The sequence below is a fragment of the Corvus hawaiiensis genome, chromosome 2 (assembly GCF_020740725.1).
Source record: "Corvus hawaiiensis isolate bCorHaw1 chromosome 2, bCorHaw1.pri.cur, whole genome shotgun sequence".
NCBI classification, from domain to species: Eukaryota; Metazoa; Chordata; class Aves; order Passeriformes; family Corvidae; genus Corvus; species Corvus hawaiiensis.
The window spans coordinates 26,422,660-26,446,670 of NC_063214.1; the positions used below are offsets into that span (position 1 = coordinate 26,422,660).

Consider the following 24,011-nt stretch of genomic DNA (forward strand, 5'->3'; position numbering starts at 1 on the left):
CGCTTGCTTAGCACTGCTTGTGGTGCATCACCAGGCCATCTGCAGGAGACCCATCACTCAGTGTAGTACCAAACTGAACTGTGCTGCAGTGTTCTGTTTCCATGTATTGTGAATGAGTCGTGCCAGGGCAGGTACAGAGAGCAGAGTAAGAAAGGAAAACCCTGTTATTGCACTCTGAGGCAGCTGTGTCCTCTCACACCAAGAGTTTACAGATGCTTCCCATAGAAAATGAGTCTGATGACAGGCAACTGTCCAGGTGGTGGGCTTGGGCCTTTCACCATGCACACACAAGACTTAATGGCAGTGGAGCTGCTGCCAGTGGGACAAGCACCCCTGCTGAACCAGGTCTCCAGGGTCAGCCATCACTGCTGGCTCTGGGATGAGTCAATCCCTCTGTGGACCCATGCAGGCTTGTTTCTGGTGTTCTGTCTTCTTCTTTTTAGTGGTACTGAAAACTCTGGAAACAAAATTCCATCCCCTGACAGCAGGCCAATTCAGCTGCAGATTCCTTTGTGCCTCTGCCAGCAGCTCACACCAAATGCAGAGCTTGAAAGAGTGCAGCATCCAAGTCTCTGCTTCTATTTCCACTGAACTCTCTTTCGGGAGAGAGTGATTCTTCTTTCGGGATGAAATTGCTCACACTTACTCTAAGTCCAAAGGATTTGTTTAGGAGTTGTCAGGGGGCTTTTGACAAAATTGATCTGGCTATTTCTGAGTTACACGGGGAGAAATATTTTTTAAAAGGAAGCTGATTATATTTTTAAGAAATATTATAAAGATCAAGCTTGTCACAGATTTAAAAAAAAGATTTTATTTTCATGTATATTTGAATCTATTGTAGCTGTGTTTTTCAGAAGTTAGTGAACTAGTTAAGCCCTTGACTAGTGAACTCAAAATGAACTACAAGCACCAACATATCAGTTAAACTCATTTTTCCTTCACAAACACCATGGGAGTGAGGAATTGCAAATAAGAATGTAACCATACAGCTGGAAGCTGTATCTCAGAAGCATTTTCCCCTAGACTTGATTTCATCAGTATAATTTTAAGCTTATCTTCAGTGACCCTGTCCACCAGCCCACACGTGTGTGACCTACTCAACCACGCTTCTTCCCAGAACATGCTTGCTCTGCCCTTTGCTCTCCCCATGGCCCCCCACCAACATTCCCCCTGACACCACGTGGTTCAGCAGCAGAGAAAAGATACAGGGACACCTTCTTTCAATGTACAGCCACAGGCTGCAAAGACACCAGTTCCCATCAGGTCTGGATTAATGATTCCTGAAGCGAGCTATTCACTCACAACTTAGCTAAGAGTGTTCAGTCAGGCTAGAAATTTTATTAATGAAAGGTTAAAATGGGAATCTTTTTCCACTAGAAAATACCAACTTGGAAAAAAAAATTGCCTGAGGGATTCATTTGGTGTGTTTAAAAATTTCAAGGAAAAAGCATTTTCAACTAGTCTTTTAGAAGCTTTTCGTCAGAGTGAAAATGCATGCCAAGTACAGCAAAGGACTGGGGTTTTTTTCATACAGGTTTTAAAAGTGATTAAAATAAAATGTGTTCAGTAAAACATATTTTGGATTTTCAGATTCTTCAATTTAATTTGAGAATTAAATTCCTTTTCATTTTGGGCTGAGGAAAATAAATATTAATCAGCATGACATTTATCTTGCATGCTTAAGATATAAGACAAAAGGAGCACGCTCTGTCTCCTTCCTCTCATTTGCCAAGAACTTTTGAACTAGTCCAGTTTTTTGCAAAATAGCATGGAGAGAAAAGAAAGTTCTACTTTCTCTTGATACAGATATTGAGTGAAGCACCTGTTACTAAAATACAGAGAAGCTTCTTGCAGCTGAACCCTGCCCAGAGGAAACAAGACTTCGCTAACCATCATGAAACGTGTGAACGTGTGAATGTTCTGGGGCTGCAAGAAAGACTTCATACCCAGCTCTGATTCGGTGTGTTTGAATTAGGATGGATTTCAGGAGTTACAGGTAAGGATGACACTGCTGAAGAGATTCATTGGGAGTAATGAACTAATCAGGAAATATATATTTGGTTGACAATAGCAGCAGAATTAAAGTGCCTTTGTCTGAAGGCATGCGTTTGTAAAGAAGTTATAACCTCAGTAAATACACAGCTTCCACAAAGTAGTACATGTGACTAAGCAGTCTGTGTTGCTTTCTGTATCTGCTTTGCTTCATGGTGCTGGACAAGCTGTTTCACTTCTTTCCTTTTGGATATCTTTGTTAGGTGGTGTGGACTTCTCGCTTACATATTTATTCAGCGTCTATCACAGTAGGAGGCCCTGGATGTGACTGTAATACAAACAACACTGACAAATCTGTGTTTCCATGGTAGGCTAAAAATCTCTTCCTTCTGTACCAAATAATGGCAAGGGTAAAAGGTACTTACTTTACATCCATAGATCAAAAACCTTCCTGAGCACTTCCTGTAAAAGCTTTCCTGTAAAGTGGCACTGACTTAAATTGTGCTATGTGAATTGGCAGCCGGTTGTGGTCTGAACTTTTATCTCCTGGATGCTAATTTTGTGAACACTGTCAGTTTCTGTGGGAAGAAAGATGGTAAATCTTCTGTACACTTTCCCAAAAAAATAAGGACACATCTATTGGTTGTAATGTCCAAAGATAAAGAGTGGCAGTGATTTTTACCCAGTCCAGCTCACCAAAACCCAGCTTCTGCATTCCAAAATCGAGAAGAGCTGTTCCATGGTGGAAGACCAGTCCTTTGCATTACCTACATGAATCACTGTTTGCTGAGGAAAAGAGAGGGTATCCTCCTCCTTACAAATATAAAATAGCTTTCCCTTCACTGCATTTTGGAAAAGTGCAAATACATGCTACATGTCCAAACCTTTTGTACTCAGCTGGAGAAACACAGGTACAGCTCTTGTCATGCCTTTAAACCTGGTTCCCTGGTGTTCTCAGAAGAGACTCCAGACCATGGTGTGGGTCTGCTTCCACTCACCACATTGGGCTGGCTTCCAGAAGGAGTGCTCCTCAGAGCTGGACTCCACACACGTATGCGCTGGGCTTCACACAGTACCTGTCTTCCTCTGCATTAAATTGCTCTCCGTGAAAAATATTTGGCAGTTTTTTCCTCATCAAAGTCCAGGTTTTTTGATTCCCAAATAGAAAGCAAGAATTCCCAAGGGAGTCCTTAGGCATGAATACCAGCATGATAGGTAGAAGAGCTTTGCAAGACAAGAGAAAAGGCTGTTAAGTCTCACCTTTCCTTGGTTTGGTTAAGAGCAATTTATTTCTCTGCTGTGACACTTGTTTGGGGCACATAGTGCTTTTTAAGCACAGCCATCAAGTTTTCTTAGTTTGAAGCACCTGAGTCTTGAGGGAAACATCAGTCTTCCAGGACTGCTACTGTCTCTCTTCCAAACACAGTTCAGAAAATGGATTTTTTTCATGACAATCTTCAGTAGTGTTGGAATGAAAATACTGCAGCAGCCTTTAAGCATAAACTTCAGCCTCATCTTCTTTTCAGCAAATTGAAATTCTCTTCTCATGCACTGTAACCTGTATATTACTTCTTGATCTTGATGCTGTTGCCTCTAGGCTGACGTCTTTTTAGACCCAGCCAAGGGCCCTGGACAATTGACTTCCTCCTTCCTCAACACCAAGGCTTTCTTCGTTTCCAAATAAATAGAAGAAAATACTGCCTTTTTACTGGGCTTGACTACCACCACTCCACTATCACAGAGCACAATATTTTTCCAAAGGTATGGTTATCTCTATTCCTCTGTTCCATATTTGAAGACTCTCACAGCGTTAGTCTGTCCCATGTGTTGTTCCAGACCTTCAGATATGGGATAGTAGTATTTAAAACTCCGTGCATCTCTAAAAGCACAGGTGCTCCCTCTGGACTCAGGGAGAATAGGATCACTCTCCGTCTTTCCCAAAATGTCACCACCCAAGCACACCTCTGATCTTCACAGGGAGCATGGGATGACCCTTCTGGCAAACTTCACTTTCTCTCTTAGGATGACTCTGACTGTAGATGTCCCAACATCTCCCTGCAATGTTGCTAAGAAAGGAACCACATGCTATTTTGATGATTAGATTCTATCTTAGAGTTGCAGGAAACGGCTGAAAGATCCATCTCCCTCTTGAAGCCGGATGGATGAACTGAAGCAGCAGACAGAGCCTGGAGGGAGAAAAGAAAGAACTGGTATGAATATTAATACATATAAAATATATACTATGTGATGCATCTCTCTTCTCACACATCCAATGATCATCTATCCTCCCTCACTCCCCTCCCCTCTGCTCTGCTTCACTATGTCTATGGAGTAAATGTTGGATTTACATTTTCAGTCTATTTAAATCTCTCATTTTTGCTGCAGTGTAGCAGGGGAAAAGCCTTAACTCTCTGTTTGCTGTGCTGTATCTGTCAAGCAGTGGAGGAAAGCAAAGCTTTCCTCTAAGGTCTTCAAATGTTTCTGCAAACTTTTGCTCTTTAATCCTTATAGTCCCAACTGGGCAGAGGCCACTGAATCTAGCTGCACATATACTGCAATTTTATGAATCCAATACCTTTTTTCCACCCCTTTATGTCTTTAAAATCAAATATTTACAATACTGCATGATTACCAGTTAGCAGTTCTTAGAATCTTTGCAACAGAAGTCCTTCTGCACCTCTTGGCCTCCTGCAATGCTGAAGAGAGTTAATATACTTGAACACACATTTAAAGGAAAGAGGTTCAGTGATGTAGATGAACTTGCCAGCTACTTGTCTGCGAGATCCCAAGTGGAAACAATGTGAATTTATTTTGCACTGAGCCTTCTTCCATGGGCTCTCAGGGCATGAACTGTAGACCTCAGCCTGCTCTATAGCTGTTCCTGCACTTGTAAATTCTGGGATAAATGCAAAAGCCTTCACATTCTGCCTGAATAGAAATTTTTGGGCAAAAAGGCTTCTATGTCTGAATAGAGTGATGCATCATAAACCTGACAGTTATTTTGTTCTGTGTTTGTATTTAGGAGACCTCTTCTCGGTCATGCAATAGGACATCTGTGAGTTTTCAGGAATGGCTAGAGGAACCAGGAACAGCAAATAAGTCTGGGGCTAAAATAATTAATAGTATTCAGGTTATCCTGGATTCAGGTTTCCTTTCAGACTTGACTAAGAAAAAGATGAATCTAGTGAGAACTTCAGCATTGGCTTCCATCCTTCCTCTTCCTCTTGCAACCTTCCTTAGAAGCAACTGTATGCAAAAGGGGAGAGGACATGGGTGTGTTAGGCAGATGTGTCTTTGAAGCCACGCTGTAAGCTTTTACTGGGATTGGGGGAACATTCTATCAAGAAATCAGTAAGAGATATTACATCTTAAATTATCAAGAATGCAATAGGAAGTGTTGAATAGAGCATGCATTTTGCAGGACTGGAAAGCCTCTCATGGGCTGTGGTCAGGCACCAACACTGAACATTGTCCCAACAGTTAGCAGGGGCGCTTCAGGCACAGGCAGTCGGCCATTTATCTTTTTCCCACTTGGTATGGAAATGGGGGCAACTAAAAAAAACCTGTTCCCAATCTGGTGGACAGGGTGCTGCCAAGGAAAGGCTGATAAGTGACTAATAGTCTGACAGCTGCACCACAGCATTGTGTGACATGGTCACAACTGTATGGGTCAGTGGGAGTGGGTGGCAGGGGCAGGGGAGGAAAACAGGGACCTTGTGTGGCGACTGAGAGATCCTGCAGACCTCCTAAACTTCACTGTTGCATTTCCCCACATATAGAGACAAAAGCAAGCCAACTACCTTGTCTCTCACCTCAGAGGAGCTTGGGCTCTGAAAGGTTGCTTCTCTCTCCATGGCACAGGGTCAGAGGAGGAGCAAGGCACTGCCAGCCAGAGTGCAGACAAAGCAGTCCTTCCTGAACAACTGCCTCAGATATCTACTTTCCATACTCGCCTGAAAGTAGAGGAAGGTGGACTCCAAATATAAGGGCTGCTGTATGATCACCTGGGAGGTAGGATCTTTGGCCTGTAGGGAAATGGGAGTAGGTCCTAAATTTTTCACTGATCTCCATCTTCCCCTTCTGCCAGAGTTTGCAGTGCAACCTTCCAGAAGGTGCTGGTTTTTGAGATGTAATTTTGGCATGCTGGGTTACATTTCACAATGATTCTTGTATTGTGGCTGTACCCAGGCTTTGCCTGCTGCATTGCAATAATCTCCTTTGCAGACATGCAAGAGCAGGTGGGTGGCAAGTCAAGTTGTGAGGCAGCCACTCACAACTAAAATATCTCACAAAATAAAATATCTCTTAGCTCATCATTCCTCATAGATCACTGTCCAATATGTGTGTGCTGAGTGTGGAATGGGCTTTCTGTGCACCACTGTAGGATAGGGCATGTATTTCACCAAGGCCTTAAGGTTTGCCTTCACAAGCAAGGTGAATTGTGGAGTGGGAGGAGGAAGAGGGTGAATTAAGGTTCCCCAAACAGGCTTAGGCCTAAGTGTTTGCTAACAAGCGAGTGCTTAACTTGGCAACACCAATAACACTTTTTTATGGTAGGTTTATACATCAGCAAGAGGGAAGATGAATCACATTGCAGAAATAAAGTCAAGCACTCAACGATGTTGAGAATTGGCTTGGCTGGTTAGGGAAATAAAGGGCCCTTCAATCAGGGAGCAGAGAGCTAATTGTCTCATTAGCTTATCTGCCTGGGTTGTATTCCCCTGAGGACAGGGTGGGAGATGGAAAGGAGACAAATGAAATAAATGAAGCAGTCCTCTGGGAGGAGGATTCTCCACAAGAGCAAGGGCTGGTGGCTGTACTGCAGCATGCCTGGCTGCAATGGCTCCAGGCCTTGGCTGTTTCCAGAGGTGAACCTTGGAAGCTGTTGGGAAATACCCTGGAACAAAAGAGCTGGGGAGGGGTAAAGGAGCATGACTAGGGAGAACTCTTCTCTCTCTGCTGCAGGCTTCCCTGCCCCACTCTTTCCGCGTGTGGTTTTAGCACCTTAACATCATGGTTTTTGTATTGAGAAGTATTTAGCAGACTCGAGAGACCAAGCTAAAAGTAATACCTCTGGAATAACCCCAGAACCTCTTGGCAAAGCCACTGGGATCAACTTGCACTGCCATATAGCATCCTGGGAACAATAGTACCTGTGTGATATTTCCATAATTCAATATACAGCTTTAGGGTTTGCCATTCATATTGTGCTTGATCCTGCAAGGTGTTCTAACACTACTTTATATGGGGGAACAATGTAACACAAGGGGCCTTTCCATCAATTTTAAAGTAAGATCTTTGCAGAAGCAAGTTTATGTTCAGCGAGACATAGCTTCTCTGTTTTTTCATGTCTACAAATCTACTTGAATGCTTCAAATGACTTCTGGCTTTTTTTTTTCTTTTTATTTTTTTTCCTCTTGGAAAGGGAGTATTTCTAGGGTTGCTTCAGAGCTTCCAGAGAAGGTGTTGGATGCTGAATCATAAGATTTATTCTGCCACTAGAACTAGCAGCAGTGTCTTTTGGAATAGCTGCTCTTGTGAAACTTCCTTGCAAATGCTCTGTTAAAACTGGAGGAAAGTGAATTTCAAGGACTGTGCTGTTCTGCCTACAAGCCCTGGGGCTTTGGGAAGAGGAATTATCAGGAGATTCATTCTAGTACAGACCTTCACCTGGCTTGGGATGTTTGCTGAATACCAGCCTGCTGAATTTAAGCTTGCTCCTGAGATAATATGGCATTAGTCCCTGTGGGTACCATCTCATAAACTTATAGGGAAATACAGAAATAAAAGGAACTCTTGTAGATACCAATAACTGTGAGTCAGGCTTTCTATGAGTCAACGGATGCTGACTGCTGAGATAATTCTCTGACCTACATGTTTGCTGTGGAACCTGGAACTGCATCCAAGACTCCTGGTATTATCCACCATAATCATTAAACAGCCCAAGATCATCCTCAAATGAATGAAGATGTGGCTTCCTAAACCCTGGACTTAGTGATGTCTTGTAGTGTTGCATTGCTGAAATATCAGCAGGAGGAGGATTGTCTTCAAAACATGACTTGGTTACAAAAAGAAAAACACCTATGAAAGAATTTATGCTATTTCTGGTTTGAAATACTTTCCTGGTTTGGCTTTTAAATAGCTAAGAAACCAAACTATTTCCCTTGATAAAACCTGATAAACTGCTTATTTGATGTGAAATCTGGTGTTCTGTTATGGGATGGCAGGTGTAAGGTGGGGATCCATTCAAATCTGAGGCTGCTCACAGCAGGAGCTCGTTTGACATCTAATTCCATCTCATTCCTGTTATGTGTGATCTACTGGTTTGATCAAGTCTGTAAAAGGCTTCCAGCCTTTTAAGAGCTGGTTGCAAAAAAATCCATCCAGAGATTGGACAGTGCTTAAAAATGTGACTATGGCCTCAAAGAAAAAATCCTTTAGGACAAGGGCTTCTTGGGAGATTTTCTCAGGGATGTCATCTTCAGTCATTTTGCTTACTGAGATCTGGTGTTTATGAAAGTTATGTTTTGTAAACCACAGTGCCCATCCTGTGGATGTCCCTGGAATGGAAGGGATGTCCACAAGGGAAGCTAGTGAGCAGTAACTGCGTTGCCCTCTCTTCCCATGCTGACAGCCTCTTAGAGGGATACATACCTGCTTCTATGCCATCTGCCATTTTCACTGTTTTCTCCCTACTCATGTATGTGTCTGTTTCTGTCTCTCTAAATCCCTTTGCCTTTTCCAAAGACGAAAATGTCATGATAACAGGGTGTGTGGGGGTAATACAGGCTTTTGGAGTCTGCAACCATATTGGGCTGTCATCCAGCCCACCACTGATCTCAGAGGGAACGAATTCACCATCTGTAGAGAGTCCGTGTCTCACTGCAGCCATCTGTTAAGCTCCTCAGCCCACTTGCACTCTGAACAATGGCAGTGCACTTCAGAAAACCTGTAGGGGATCGTCCCTCCCTCCTCCGGGTGACAGTGCACTCCTCTGAAGATGAGTATCTGTGATTCTGCCAGACACGCAGATTTTTGCGGCAGAAAAAGTATTTGTGGTCCCAATCTGAGCATTGTAAAGAGCCTGAAGAGCTGGGCATAGATACCTTGAGGATACTGAGTCTCTGGGACTACTAACTTTGTCATCATCTTGGAAGGAGTAAGATCTTGTAACCTGCTCAGCTTACCATGCATGGTTCTCCTCAACATTCTGTTTGAGCAGGACAAAAAACATGAGTACCACCAACATCAGCAAAGGTCCAGCTCTCCTTTACCTGGAGAAGACACCACAGATGAAATCTTGGCAGCACTGTGCTGTTGACTTCACAGTGAAACTGATGCACAGGCCCTGCCTACTCTGTTATTCTGGTCCATGCTTCAATGGGAATCATTTATCAATCAGTCTCTTCATTCCTGCAAGCACTCCTATTTACCTCTCATGCTGTAAACTGCCAGGCAGCAGGGTGTAAGTACTCGGTGATCTCCAGTGTCACACAGGCAATCTAGATACTATCCCTATTAAAAGGCTTAGTCTGCCACAAGTTTATGAAACCAGGCTATTTTTTCTGAGGCTCTTCATTAAGGGTTGACTTAATTCAGGCATGTCTTTTCAAATTCATTAGTGCACTGACCAGTCAACTGCTTCGCCTTCATGGAGCTAAATCAGAAATTTGCTCTATCTGGTGATGGCTTCTATCCAAAGGCAAGGACTTCATCTGGGCCTGACACCAGAAAGCTGAAACAGCTTCAGACAGGGCTGCCTAATTCCCCTACTCCTACGTGTCTTCTTGGCTTACCTCAGCTGCCTCTTAAGAGCTGCTGCCACTTCTAAAACCACGTGATCCCTGGGTTTTCAGGGTGTTCCCAGATTTGCTAGGTAATTCCTGTCTTCCTCCACCCACACGCACATTACTTGCCAGACTCTGAAGGAAAGAAGGAAAACTTCTCAATTAACATTTAAGAGAGACACTTGCCTTTATTTCACTAGAACAGGGATTTGCTCTTTTTGCCGTTGTTCCACCACCTCTGTCCTTTGGTGGAATCCGTGTGGGAAGAATCTCTCTTTTTTATCAGCTCACCTGCTGCTACCTAACCTTTGCAATCTTCACAGCAGCCCCAGGGCAGCTGTCTTTCCAAATTCTGGTTTGGGAAATGAAGTCCTCACAGAAGATAACAGAGGGGAAAGAACTCAGATATGAGCTGAAACAGGGAAGGAAAATCTGTTGCCAGCCAGGAACAGGGCTTTGCTTGCAAAGGGGAGGGTGCTCTGATAGAGATGTCTTCTGCCACTAAATGCTACTGTAAACAGGGAAGTTTACAGTCAAAATGTTCTGTCAAAGAGCTGTCAGGGAGTCAGACAAATATTTAAAGGAGCAGATTTCCTCCTGAGGGTGAAGAAACACAGCTCAGCACTTGACAGTACAGCTTGGTAGCTCCCAGCCCTGGGGACAAATATGCTTGTGGACCCTGTATCCAAAGGTCAGTGAGAGAGGGAAAGGAGGTGAAAACAAGGAAAATAGCCAAATAATGCCTACATCCGAGCAATTATGCATGGAAAAGAGTCCTATAGCTATGGTGGCTCTTCATAGAAACAGGTCTTTCTCTCTACAGTCTTCCTGGGGATATGTGCAAGTAGAAGATCATCCCCTCTGCCAGCCACCCTCTGCAGGGAGGCAAAGTTACATGCAGAGGTGAACCCAGAGGACCCTTGGACATGCATCATTGCCTTGGGAAGTACTCAAAGATGTTCCCACCGATTTACATGGAGATTTTTCCCAAGCCAGACACTGAAACTGGTTCATACACATGAACATGCACTCTGAAGGGGTCTCTTTCTGTAGAGTAAGCAGCTTTGTGTAAACAAAGGGGCAACATCTAAAATCTCCTAAGGAAATGTATTTCTAAACTTATCTGAGCAAGCAGGACAAAACCATTGGTCTTAACAGATCTGCCAGGTAAGCAAATTGCCCTGTATTTGATAAGCAGCTCATGCAGCCTAAGGAGATGAAATCCAGGTCAAAGCCACACCTATGCCCCTGGCTCAGAGGTGCTAGTCTAACTCTTGTCTACTTGGGACACTGGGGTGTGACCCAACCAACCAGCTATCCTGGGAAGTGATGAAAGGATGCTCACATGCTCTGCAAATGCCTTTCTGCATGAGATTTCCCTTCCCCCAGACATTTACTTGAACCTCACGCTTTCCCCAGCCCTTGCAAGAAAAACACAGTTGTGAGCCTGGGCTCTCTCCTCTGTAAGCATGGGCTCTGGGAAATTTAAATATTGTCCCCTTTGGCTATGCTGTCTGTGGGGATTAGTAATCTTCTCCCTTCCCCGCCTCCCCCCATGTGAGAGACTGGTGCTCCAGCTCCTTTCCAAGCCACTGACCTAGTTCTCCCTGTCCCCAGGGACAGGCTACGCATCCAGGTCCATCCTGTGCCAAGGGCTGGGCCAGCACAGGGGCAGGACGAATGCTGCCTGTGGATTGGTAACGCAAGCAGCAGCAGCAGCAACAGCAGCAGCAGCACAGTGCACACAGATTGAAAGTGGATTTGAATATGGGCTCTTGAAAAATATGAGATAGCGCACAATATGTTTTCCTCGGTGCTGTAATGTATTTCAAACAGCTCACTTCCATCTCCTGCACTTTAATTAGCATGAAAATTGGCCAGTTCCACAATCCCTTTAAATACATTCAGTGTGTTACCAAATATATTTCAAAAGCAGTTACATACAGGGAGGCCAGGGCCTGGGGGTGGGACACAAAGCACTCCCCATTTTGATCTAACTCATTACTAACCTGTTTTGTAGCCTCTGAGAAAGCAGGCTAGTGGGTTCAGGTTCAGTTTTTGGTGGGCAAATGTCACCAGGGAAAACCTAAGTACATCAAACTACCTTTGGCTGCTGGACTGAGGGGCTGCAGTAAGAAGGCAGGAAAAAGCCAAAACTGTTTGCATCCTGCTCTTTCCCTAACACGAGGGAAGACCATGGAAGAAGCTGCCAGGATACTCTGGTTCTGTGGATAGGTTCCTCCGTGATCCCCCAGCTATCACTCCAGGCAGCAGGATGATCTCCAGAATATATCTATCTGCTAGAATCAAAATGACAGACTGCTGCGGGAAGGAATTGTTCATCAAATGTATTCTTGGGTTTTGTTAGGTAGTGAAAAGCAATGTATCTTGTCTTACCCCAGACTCATCTCCAGGATTACAATTTCCAATGTCTCTAAAATGGCTGGTAGGTGGTTCACACACATTTTCCCCCCATATATTGTGCCCCCCATCTTGCTGGCTTCCCCAGAGTGGGCGCTACAATGTGAACTGAGGTTCCTGGGTTTGCCCCACAAATGTGGCTGTGCTGACACAACTGGGAGGAGCAGCACAGGGCTGGGAGGCCAGGAAGGTATGGCAGCCATCACAGCAGCTGGGAGATGCTCTGCCTAAATATTTTGTGATGGCATTCAGTCACATGGTTTGTAGCTGGGTTCCCCTTTCTTTGTGGTTCTCTAGAGACACCACTTCTGCCTGTGGATAAAATCCATTATTGCCTGTGCCTTTTCAAACATGCTCCAGGCTCTAGTTTGCAGTCACTCTCCATCTCTGGGCCATCTCTTGCTTTTCCCCCTCCATGCACTCCAGAAACCCCTAGGCTAGTAATTTTTACCACCAGACCCTATTTTCCTCCTTTCTCAACCCATAGTGTTGCACAGGATGTCAGTGGCTGGCCTTGCCCCAGCTCATGAGAGGCTGAGAGGGATCCCTGATCCCCCCAAGGACTGGAGAGAGCACCTGGCTGGGCATGCTGTGGGCGCTGTCCCCTCAATTGCACGTGGTGAGGAACACAGGCAGTAAGGACGAGGACAGACTTTATCCCGCCAGCTAGAAATTGTTCTCCCCAGTCTCCACCTGGCACTGCCAAGGAGGAGAGAAAGAGATAGGGAAAGGGAGAGATGTCTCAGGACACTTCCTGAAGCTGCTGGCCCATGTCCCTGGTCAGACATGAATTTCCAGTAGGCTATGGGGTTGCCACAGCAATTCCCTCCTGTATTTTCCCAGTGCTTTCAGAGGTCAAGGATGACTGAATTTATGTTTTCTTGGGATGATGGGAGAAGACAGAATTTTGGGAGTCTTGAGGAGGAGCTGCAACTCCCTGGTAGCATCACTATATGCAAATGCAGGTAATTTCATGGAAATGTATGTAATTTTATGCAGATTTAAAAGCTATTGACTTTCTGTCACAAGATGTTGGCAGCTATGGTATTTGTTTGAGTCTTTTTCTTTCCCTTTTGAGCCTTTTTTTTCCTTTTGGAACTTAAAAGAATTAAATATTCATAGAAACATTTCTATGAGTCACAGGGAGATAGTACATCAAGCTGAAAAGTTCAGATGTGTATCCAGACTTCCTCAAAGTGCTTTGGGATAGGAAGTGGGATCTGAGAGCGGGCAGTTTTCAGATGCTGTCTGCAGAAAAGCCTTTTCCACCAGAACTTAAATTTGGGCTTATGGTGACCCAGCAACTTTACTAAGAATAAATATGGCTTGTTCTTGTTTAGTCAGAAAGAATCAGAGAAAATGTAAGTGGAAAAGCAAAGGAGAGGTTGCTCCAGCTTTTAGCACAGAAGCAAGTCACAGGCAGTGAGTGTTTTGCCGTTGCTTTCTGCAGCTTTCTTTGTATTGCCTGGAGCTGGAGGTTCTTGCTTTTAAGACTCAGGACAGTGGATAAAAGATCAGAAAGGACTTGATCACCCATGAACAAAACAGGTGTCAAAGCAGAGACTGCATTCCTTTTTTATTTTATCCCTGATGTATTTCCAGGGGTACATTCCCTTCTCTGGAAGCTATTGGGTAAAGACCTGGACTTCTAAATAAGTATTTTAGGATAGGTGGCTTTTTGCAGTTTTAGATGACTTACAAAGCTACGGCAGCTGCTTGTTGGACCACTGCTCACCCTGTGGCAGAGAGATGGACTAGATGGTTCCCCACTTACAGGGCGTTCTCCAAGAAATCACGGGGGCCTCAGGGAGTCACTTGCTTACTTAGGTGGAAAGGCCTGAATTTTATGGTCTTACAGGCTTAATGCAAAAGTCATGTATCTTTAAGAGGTGGTTTGAGAATGGCTAACATAAATTCTCTGAAATAGCAGTAATAGAAAGGAGGTCTTTGCAGCTGGCTGAATGGATATGAGTTAATTTGTTCCCATCTAAATGTTTGTTTTTAATGATGCTGGAGATATTATTCTGTTTTAAGACTAAAGTATTAAGCAAGGTTAGAAGTCTTGCCTGAATTAGTGTTTATCTGCTAACTAAACCTAATGAAAAGTAAATCATGTACAGCCAGACCTTAATAAAGCCTGGGCTCACTATATCCTTCTACCCTTGGTTAGAGTATCATGTATTGTCTGGCATAAACCTTGAGCTTAAACAACAGGAAAGATTTTGTTGCTTTCTTATTGTCTTGATTCGAGAGGTGTCTAACCACAGACTCTGTAACATTTGTCCTCTTCTGACTCCCTAGCTGGTGAGACTTTTTAACAAGTTAGGGAATTTGCATCTTGTAGTGGATTGACCGTGGCTGGATGCCAGGCACCCACCAAAGCTACTCCACTACTCTCCTGCACAACTGGAAAGAACAGGGGGAAAAAAATATACCAAAGGTCCTTGAGCTAAGATAAGGAAAAGGAGAGATCACTCACTAACTACACACCGCTGAAGTTGAGGATATTAATTAAATTTATTGCTAACAAAATCAGAGCAGGATAATGAGAAGTAAAATAATCCATTAAAATCACCTTTCCTTTCATCCCTCCATCCTTCCCAGGCTCCATCTCCTGCCCCTCAGTGGCACAGGAAGACAGGGAATGGGCTTATAGACAGTTCACCACATGCTGTTTCTGCTGCTGCCCAGGGAGAGGAGTCCTTCCCCTGCTCCAGCATGGGGTCTTGGGATCTCACAGGAGATACCTCCATGACCTTCTTCAATGTGCGTTCATCCCACAGGCAACAGTTCTTCATGAACTGCTCCAACATGGGTCACTTTTCCATGGGTTGAGTCCTTCAAGAAACAGCCTGCTCCAGTGTGGGTCCCCCACAGGGTCACGAGTCCTACCAGCAAATATGCTCCAGTGTGGGCTCCTCTCTGCAGGTCGCTGCCAGGGGCCTGCTCCAGCATGGGCATCTCACAGGGTCACTGCCTCCTCTCAGGCATCCACCTGCTCCAGCATGGGGCTCCTCCACAGGCTGCAGGTGGATCTCTGCGCTTCCACTGACCTCCATGGGCTGCAGGGGCACGGCTGCTTCGCCATGGTCTGCACCACAGGATGCAGGGGAATCTCAGCTCCAGCACTTGGAGCACCACCTCCTCTCCTTCTGCACTGACCTTGGTGTCTGCAGGGATGATTGTCTCCCATATTCTCACTCTGGTCTCCTCTGAGTGAAATCACAGCTGCACAAACCCGTTTTTTTTTATCTCCTTAAGTATGTTGCAAAGGCATTACCAGCATCTCTGGTCCATCCTGGAGCCAGCTGGCATTGGCTCTGCCGGACAAGGGGGAAGCTTCTGGCAGCTTCTCACAGAAGCCATCCCTGTAGACCCTGCTCCGCTACCCAAACCTGGCCACACAAACCCAATTCACACCTGGATCTGAACTTGAGACATTCTGATGCTTGGGGCAGAGAGGTCTGTGGTGAATGACGTCCTGGGTGGTGTGAACTGCTAAGTTTGGATTGAGATTTTTGCCTTGTATTTCAAACATGGCAAGGCTTAAATGGCTCAGCCTTTGCTTTAGGATGGAGGAAATTCCTTATTGTTTAACTTTACAATAGACAGAAAATGTGCTAGCCATGAAAAACCTACCTTTTATAAAAGCTGCAGTGTTTTATTTTTTATGTCTCCATTGCCATGGAAGTTGCCACAGAATTGACCTCCTGTCTCTGAATTGTTCTTTGTTTCAGTTCCATTTTTTAAAATACATTTTCTGCCATCAAAAAAAAAAGCTAGAAACAAGTATTGGAATATCAGTTGAAATAACTCTCTACTTTAGGATTTTCCAGAATACAGCTTCAGAAACAGCAGCTCTGAATGACATGACTCTCCTCACCTACCCTAACAAAGGGCTAATTCTGAAACGTGCTAATGTCATCTTCAACAGCTATTTTGCTTCTGATATTTTTTTGGTATAAGTGTCATTAAATCCTTTCTCTTCTGTTTGAGGCTAGCTGCAGCTGCCCATTTCCATTTATGGAAACTCCTCGCTTCCTACCATCCTGTCACACAATTCGAAAAATTAAATAAATCTAGTGCCATATTGAAAATGTAAGGACTACGTTTATCAATTATCTAGCCAGGCTATCTTAGTGCGCCTTATATGTCCCAAAGGTTTTGTGTGGTGTTTTTATACATGTGATTAACATTCAGAAACTCCCATATACTGAACTTATTTGAATGCAATTGTCATCCCCTTGAAAAAACTTTCTTTTTTTTTTTCTCAAAACATTTATAGTTATCCTGGTTCTATATATGCAGCAGCAGAAGAGGTATCTCTGTCCCGTCTTCCTGATACAAGTCAAAACCCAGACCTCCTCCCAGAGCTCCACTTTGGACACAGAATATCTCTCAGGAGAAGAAAAGCCTTTACACCTGTATGGCTAGTCATTTCTTGGGGCAGGCTAGCACAGAATACACCTGCAAGAGACAGGATCCCCCACACTGCAGAGAAGTTCAGAAGACGCCATCAAAAGGAAAGGTAACAGCCAAAATAAAACCCGCACGCTCTGTGATAAGGGCTGCTTGAAGCAGAAATGTCAGGGGGTTTGGTTGGGCTTTTTTTACCACTGTTCCTCTTGTCTATATTTGAATACATGTTAGTGAATGTGGGTTATTTGTTTTAAAGTCTCTTTCTTCCTTATCAAAGGCTGTCTTCTGACTTCACTCTGTGTTTTGCTGGAAAGATGCATTTAGTAATGTAAATGTGATTCTTCCCTGTGGCAGCTGCAAAGAGTGGCACAATTCTGTCTGTGCTTGCATTAGCAGCACATATTTGCACAGAAAGAGCACAATTGATGGATGGGAGGGATGGCTCAGGGATTTTTACTGTGCTGTGCCCCCATCTTTTCAGCTCCAGGACATCAGTCTGCACTCAGTCCTGGATGAGTTCCAGTGTCCAACTAGAGGAGCAGAGCAGGACAGCCCAAAGCTGGCAGTGGCAGGTGAGCAGAACATAAGAATTTGGTTGGCCTACTGAGCCTTCACAAGCTTGCAAGCATTTCTCTTTCCTAAGTGTTGGTATGAACAGTTCAACGCAATGCTAAATTCCTCCCTTGGATGCAGTTCCTTGGCATGCAATGAGCTAATGGAATTTAAATGATGGACCCCGCCTATCAATCAATTTTTGAAGCCTTATCTGTTTGTTCTCTGCAGTGATTCTTTAAAAAAAACAGACCTGTCAGGCCTCACAGGTCTGGAGAAGACTCCTCTGTCCATGCCCATTGCTTGGCACTCCCCAGTTTGTCCCGTATCTCAGGTGCTTCCAGTACAGCATCCTGCAACCTCACCATGGGTTTTCTCGCTGGAATAAGCTGGATTCACTTCAGGGGACTGGGGAGCAGGATGGAGTGTTCCTTGTGTTGTGCCATTAGGATGCACAGTTCCAAATATGTGGTCCTGCTGTACCATTGTGAGACTTTCTACGGAGCCACATTAAGTGGGAACGGTAGGCCCTATGAAAGATACAAGAAACCCTGTGAGAACCAGAGATTGAAGGGGTTAAAATTCCCTAGTGCAATTTCTCTGCTTCTTTTTCACAAGGGAAATCAAAGCCCCTGGGGTTTTTTCAAGGCCTACACCTGACTGTAAGAATTACGGGGGTTTTGTTTTCCCTCCAGTGGGGGAATGGAAACCATAGTATGAACCTATGATTAATCACAACAAACCAGCAGCTCATGGCTAGAATACTAACTATGGAATACACAAGCAATGCTTTTGTGATCAATCTGCAAGGGTGGTTTTTTAAAGGGAAAAAAAAAAAAAGCCCTGCCAAAAATGTGTTGAGTATTTTCAAATAATGAGTACTTTCGAGGAAATTTTGATTTTGCTCAGGGACCATCTGCGAGCAGAGAAAGGGACTAAATTCTTTCAGCAAATTACTGGCTGCAAATTATTTTCTCAGCACTAGTTATGAATGTTGTAACTGCACAGCTGAAAATGTATTATTAAGCTGAGAACTGGGGATTTAGGGACCACAGATTGTGAATTCTTTTCTTTTAGGTGTTTTTTAAGTGTCCTGTGGCACAAGAGACACCTTCAGCTGGAAACATCACGAGGTTCAAAAAGAGCACCATGTGCTAAAGTACTCCAATATGACGGACAAGGATAAGTTTTAGAGCATATTCATGTGGGAGCATCTGCAGATGTGTAAGGGGTGGTGTATGGTTACAAAAATGAACAATCTGAGCTGCTGACGTAGAAAGATATTGTAAATAAAATCTGCTTAACGGATTTAAGCAAGAGAACTTGATGTCTGGGGACTTGGTTGGTTGCTCAGTGCTGGGACTGCCGTGGTGAGCAAGGCCCTTGGATGGGCGCTTCACCAAGGACTGGTCTGAAGTTACGGAGTGAAGTGGAAGTTTCCTTGCTGGCCCCTTCGTTTCAGCAGGGTGGGGAAGTGAAATGCATGGTGGAATTTCAAAATGGTCCATGGCCCATCAATGTGCTGGAAGTCACTCCCGGCTTGGATACAGCTGCATCTTGCAGGTGAGGGGCTGCTGCCAGCCCTGTGCCTGGCCTTATGCTGACCATTGTTCCCAGAGGCACTATTCAGTGAAATAAAACCTGTGACTATCCACTCTCAGGATTCAGTTTTTTGAAATATGGGCTTGACATGGAACTGAAATTAAAACCTTAATTTTTGAAAAATGTTTTCTATTGAAGAATATTCTGGGGAAATTATTTTGTGTGTGTATTTAACACTTGATTCAATATGTGTTTTATTTTGATGAAAATGAAGTGTCTTTGATTTAAACTGTTTCTTCTTCTGGTATAATGTGCCAGAGAATATGTTTTCAAGAATTATCTAATGAAAAATAATCTCATGAAGGAAAACCAGAGATATTTTCCCCTACTCCTTGCTTCCCACAAGAAATTCTGGCTAAACTGACCTAATTTCATGTCACTTTTTTATTTCAGTGAAACAGCAAGGTCTGCTGTATTAAGCCCTGTAATCACCACTTGCTCACTTTACTGTAACCAAAAAAAAAGAAAAAATCAGATTTCATGGTATGAAATAATCCCATTATATTTCAGTTAATTGAATCCAGGAATACTTTAATCAAGCTGGGTGTAGACCAAAATGCCTGCTTGAAGACCTCAGAGATGTTCATATCTCAATACAAATTTTGCAGTTTGAGCTTTGGAACTTCACTTCCAACTTTTGAAGCTTTGGCTGAAGCCTGATCGGTAGAGGAGTGGAGGCAAAATTATCTCACCTGTCTCAAGTGCGATTCCTATGCCTTCCTCTGTTGTAAATGGTCTTTCTACCATCACAGACAAGAGCCTGGGCTTGCCATAAGGGATCAGAATCATCACTCATTTCTTAACCTAAACAGATCTGAACTGGTCTTCTTCCTCATTTGGAGTGTTAGTTGATTGCAGACTGAAATATTGAAAAGTAATCCAAAATCCAAAATTAAGACAGTTTGTAGTCCTGTGCAGGTGACTGGGAGAATTACCAGAGACATTCCAAAGATTGCTAGTTTAGCATGAGGTGCAAGAGTTGGGGATTATGTTAAAATGGAATTCAGCAGGGTTGTACAAAAAGTTTTCTATTCTAAATCCTTGTGTTTACTGCCTATCATCCACACCCTCCCCCAAAGACCTTTCTTTTCTCTTTTTCCATTTTTTCTTTTCTCTTTTCTCTTTGACTCCTGTCTTTCATGCCTCCTCTCTTTCTTCTTTTCTTCCCTTTCTTCCTTGATTTCTTGCAGAAACAGACTACTGATTTTCTTTCTTCCCCACACAGGATCTCAAGTGCTGAGAGGCTTCTGATCCATGAAAGACTTCATGGGAGAGGTCATTTACTGATTCAAGGAGCATATATAAAGATAATGTTGATACTAATAATAGTCTATCTGCAGCTTTGAAGGGATGAATATCCCTTCTGGGACCTTACTTCCACACTGCAAAAAGTGACTTCTCTCCTGTGAAACAACGTAGATCCTCCAAAAAGAGTGAGGAAGAGGAAGAGGCAGAAACCGAAATAATCAAGTGAAAAAATGTGAAAACGATGGGAAGAGTAGGAAGAGAGAGGGTGAAGAAATGAGAACTGTTAGGGAGACAGAGGGACTTTGGAAGCAAGGGGGAAAAGTGATGGGAAAGATCAAAAAAGAAAAGGGAAATGGTGACAGCATGTGGGCACAGGAAATTAATGTAGTGGATGAAGAGAAAGCAAAGGGGTGTGTTATGCGTGGAGAGAGAGATTAAAAGAGGCAGTTACAGAAAGAAGTGAAGTTGTCTAACACGCAGAGATGGGAAGTGACATGTTTGTGTGAATTTGGGGGCTGCTCAGCCCGGCTGCACTCTGGTTTCTACCTTTGATCAGCTGCATGGCAGGCTGGTGTCAGATCAGAAAGCAAATGAGATGATAAAGAAGCTGAAGCTGCAGTGAGTTTAACAGCAGCAGAGTGGCAGGGGGTGGGAGGGAGGAACTGTTGAATGAGGTGAATGCTCCCTGTGCTTTAATTCACAGAGTCCTGGAAGGGAATGCAGCTGCCTCCTCTGCTGAGAGGTTGCTAATGGCCAGAGCAAGAAGCTGCATTGCTCTGGTCACATAGAGATAAAGGACCTGCCTCAATGTGCTGGTACCACTGTCAGCAGCACTCTTGCCAACTGCAAGCCTGGTTGAAGCATCAAAGAGGGTTAGTGGGCTGACAGACTGATTAAAAATATCAATGCCTGCTTTAGCTCTGCTTGCTTTCCAGTTTTTGGGTTTGCTTTGGCTAGCAGAAATGCAGGAAACTGTGAGGAGCTTTCCTGTGGCTGCCACTTCTGGGTTAGGGATAAAGGAACAGAAAAGGGAGGTTTTGCTCAGGGGAGAAACAGTGACTATCTCATTGACCACCTCAGGATGTCACTACGGTTGGCACTGTATTGGGAAACCCCTGGTGCCTTGGAGGAGGGAGGAGTGGGAATGATTCATCTGTGGGTGGAACTTCAGGACTGAAGAGGAAAGGACAAGGATCACCAGCAGGCAACTAGATTCAGGCACACGCTGATTGCATTGCCATTTTCGGTAACTGCTGGTGCAGTGTCCAAGCAGAGGACTTGGAGGCAGGGCCCACGTCTGGGATGGAGTCGGCAGAGCTAACAGGAATTGCATGGAGGTGGAGGTGGTGTTTTCTGCAAGGTGCAGCAGGGGGGTTTATTGATCCTGAACACTCTTACCTGACCCAGTGTGAGGTGCCTGGAGGAATTACCATCCTGGTCCATACAAGCCCCTTCCCTCCAGTGTTCAGTGACTCTGCCTTGTCTGTTCAAGGCCCTTGGATGGACAGTCCGTGAGAATGCAAGCCCTGTTGCAATGGGACTCACAAAGACCTACTCACAACTGGTTTGGGGATGCATGGCTGGGAAAAGAAGATTCTAGGAATTAGAACTACTTGTTCCACCACGTTCCTCCTCACCTCAGAAAACCCCTGTCTTCTCCCATCAGGGGAGGGCAGGCACCTATCCTGTCATCGTTATTGATAGGCCGGACAGATGTTCTGAGAGCAAGTAGCTTCACATCTCTGCCTCATATTTCCCAGTTTATAAAATGGAGTTTACATTTCCTATTTTTGTTCCTCTGTAGACCCTTACATTTCTTTGTTTTCCTGGTCACAGATTATATTCCAGGCAAACCATGTCCTGATTCAGGAATCCAAGCACTCTAAACACTTTCTGGCACAGATGCTGGGCTTTTGACAGCTCCATCATGCCATTCCCAGAGTGAGGATTTCTACAGTGATGTTCTGGGGGCGGAGGTTGAAAGAAGTTTAGGATATCACAGAACTAATTAAATGCAAACTAGGCTGCCTGCAGAAAGCTGTACGTGCTGGTTGCTATGTTTCTGGCAGGAACAGACTGGGAGAGGGGGGGCTGAGGGAGGGCTGTTTGTTTTTTTACTGTTTGAAATGAAGATGCCGACAAAGTTCTGGTTACTCACCAGCCTTTGAAAGGTAGATGAAACATGAATTCTTGCAGCCATAGAAATAAGAAAAGTGAGAAGAGGAGGTAGAGTTAGAATGGATGAATGTATGGATATATTAAATCGAAAAGGGGAGAGGGGTTAGTTGTTGTTTATTTTCATACATTCCTTATCTCTGCATTTACATATGCTTTGACTTCAAGATGATCCCTAAATAATATGGAGCTTTTGTGGTCTCCTTTCCAAAGATATCCTTGTAAACTACCTTGAAACAGAAACTTTCAGAGCACTTGAGGCATGACAGAATCCTACACTGTGCCCATGCCAGCTCCCCAAAAGCAGTGGAGGAGTTCACAAGCGCCAGCAGGATTGGGTTTCCCTTTTGAGGAGGGAACTAAAAGAATTAAATGAGCATGCAAACACACGTGCATCTAGGCTCACTACACCTGTCCATATTTCATTAGTTCTTCTGCAGCTAATCAGAGGACAAGTTAAGCACAGCTTTCAGCTGCTTCACCTGAGCAACACTTGTGGGGAGATAATTAAGAACTTGCCTGAGCGAGCAAAGAGAGAGGCAGAAGAAAGAAGGAAGGACTTTGAGAAGGGAATAAATAAGCTAATTGGGATCACTTTAGAGAGTGAAGCTGGCTTTGAAGAACACCCACTGAAGGTATTCGACCTGCTGGAACGAGTGCATTACTCTAACACCCATGTGGAAATCAATATTGAACTACCTTGGGTTCCTTTCATATAAACCCTTAGGAAAAGAGGACAGACTAGTTCAGAGAATGGGGCTTCAGTGATGCCATGCCATGCTTCAGACATCATCCTGGATCTTGGTACAACCTGGCCGGTGACAGAGGCCAGAGGGAACAACAGCCGTCAGAGGCAACACGGCATAGGGAAGGACTTGTGGGCACCTCTCAGTCAAGTATTGTACTCAGGAAATCCAATCAAACACAGGAAAAGTTAGAGCTGTACCAGATGGTTTGAGATCGAGGAGAGTGGCAGTTCTAAATGTGGGGGACAGGGTGCCAGGTGTACTGAATAAGGATGGCCAGGATGATTCAGAGACAATGTGCCGCCTGTCACAAGCAAGGGCTGTCCAGCCAGCTGGCAACCTCTGCCATGCCATCTCAATGCACATGTGTTAGAGGGTGAGCACTTTATCCTGGTGGAGAGGCAGGATGGCTTGCCAGCAGGCAGGGCTGCCCAAAAGCTGGTCCAAGTGCAAGCAGGGTGTGCTGGCACACTGCAACTGACCTCACAGTGCCGAGGAGAAGTGAGCATTGACACATGGCAAGGGCAGGTTGACAGTCCAGGACTTGACCCATGATGAGTTTTTCTGCTTCCCCTTGCTCCTTTTGCCACATAGATGGCACTTCCTGAGTTCCCAGGACACAGTCACAGGTCCTCTCTTCCCCCTCCATCCCTGACTACAGCCCTGTGCTGACAATGTGAGCAGTGGCAGTGTCCCAGCAGAGAACTGGGAGCCCAGAAGACAGAAACACTAGGGTGGTTTAAACTCATGTTTGGCATGTCCAAATGGTTGAGGGCAGAGACACAGCTGCAAAGGGCTTCTGGACATGTGGAGAAAGTGTTACACCGGCACAAGGCATTACAGAGGGTGGGAACATTTCAGAAAAGCACAGTGTCTCCTGCCTTCCCCAAAGTCCCCAGCACAGAAGGAAGGTAGTAAAACTCTGTCACTCACCACCTTGAGAAGGCTGCACCCTCTGCACAGCCCAGAGCCAGCCCCTTCCCCCTGGAAACCTCTTCTCCTTAATGATAGCGCAGTGCTCTAATGAACAATTTCAGTGACAGCGCGGAATAAATGGGGAACACTCTCA

General features: G+C 44.5%; 1 long non-coding RNA gene across 2 annotated transcripts in view; it reads left to right on the plus strand.

The window, feature by feature from the left end:
* Nucleotides 1-1,809: 1,809 nt before the first annotated feature.
* The window catches only part of LOC125322142, a 55,749-nt gene continuing 33,547 nt past the window's right edge, over nt 1,810-24,011 (plus strand). The window contains exons 1-6 of one of the 2 annotated variants that reach the window (XR_007201866.1): nt 1,810-1,996; nt 2,256-2,359; nt 4,106-4,202; nt 16,486-16,728; nt 17,101-17,191; nt 18,249-18,877. This is a non-coding gene — a long non-coding RNA (uncharacterized LOC125322142). Of the gene's footprint in view, nt 1,997-2,255; nt 2,360-4,105; nt 4,203-16,485; nt 16,729-17,100; nt 17,192-18,248; nt 18,878-24,011 lie in introns of those variants that run through there. The other variant, XR_007201865.1, reaches the window with a different exon arrangement.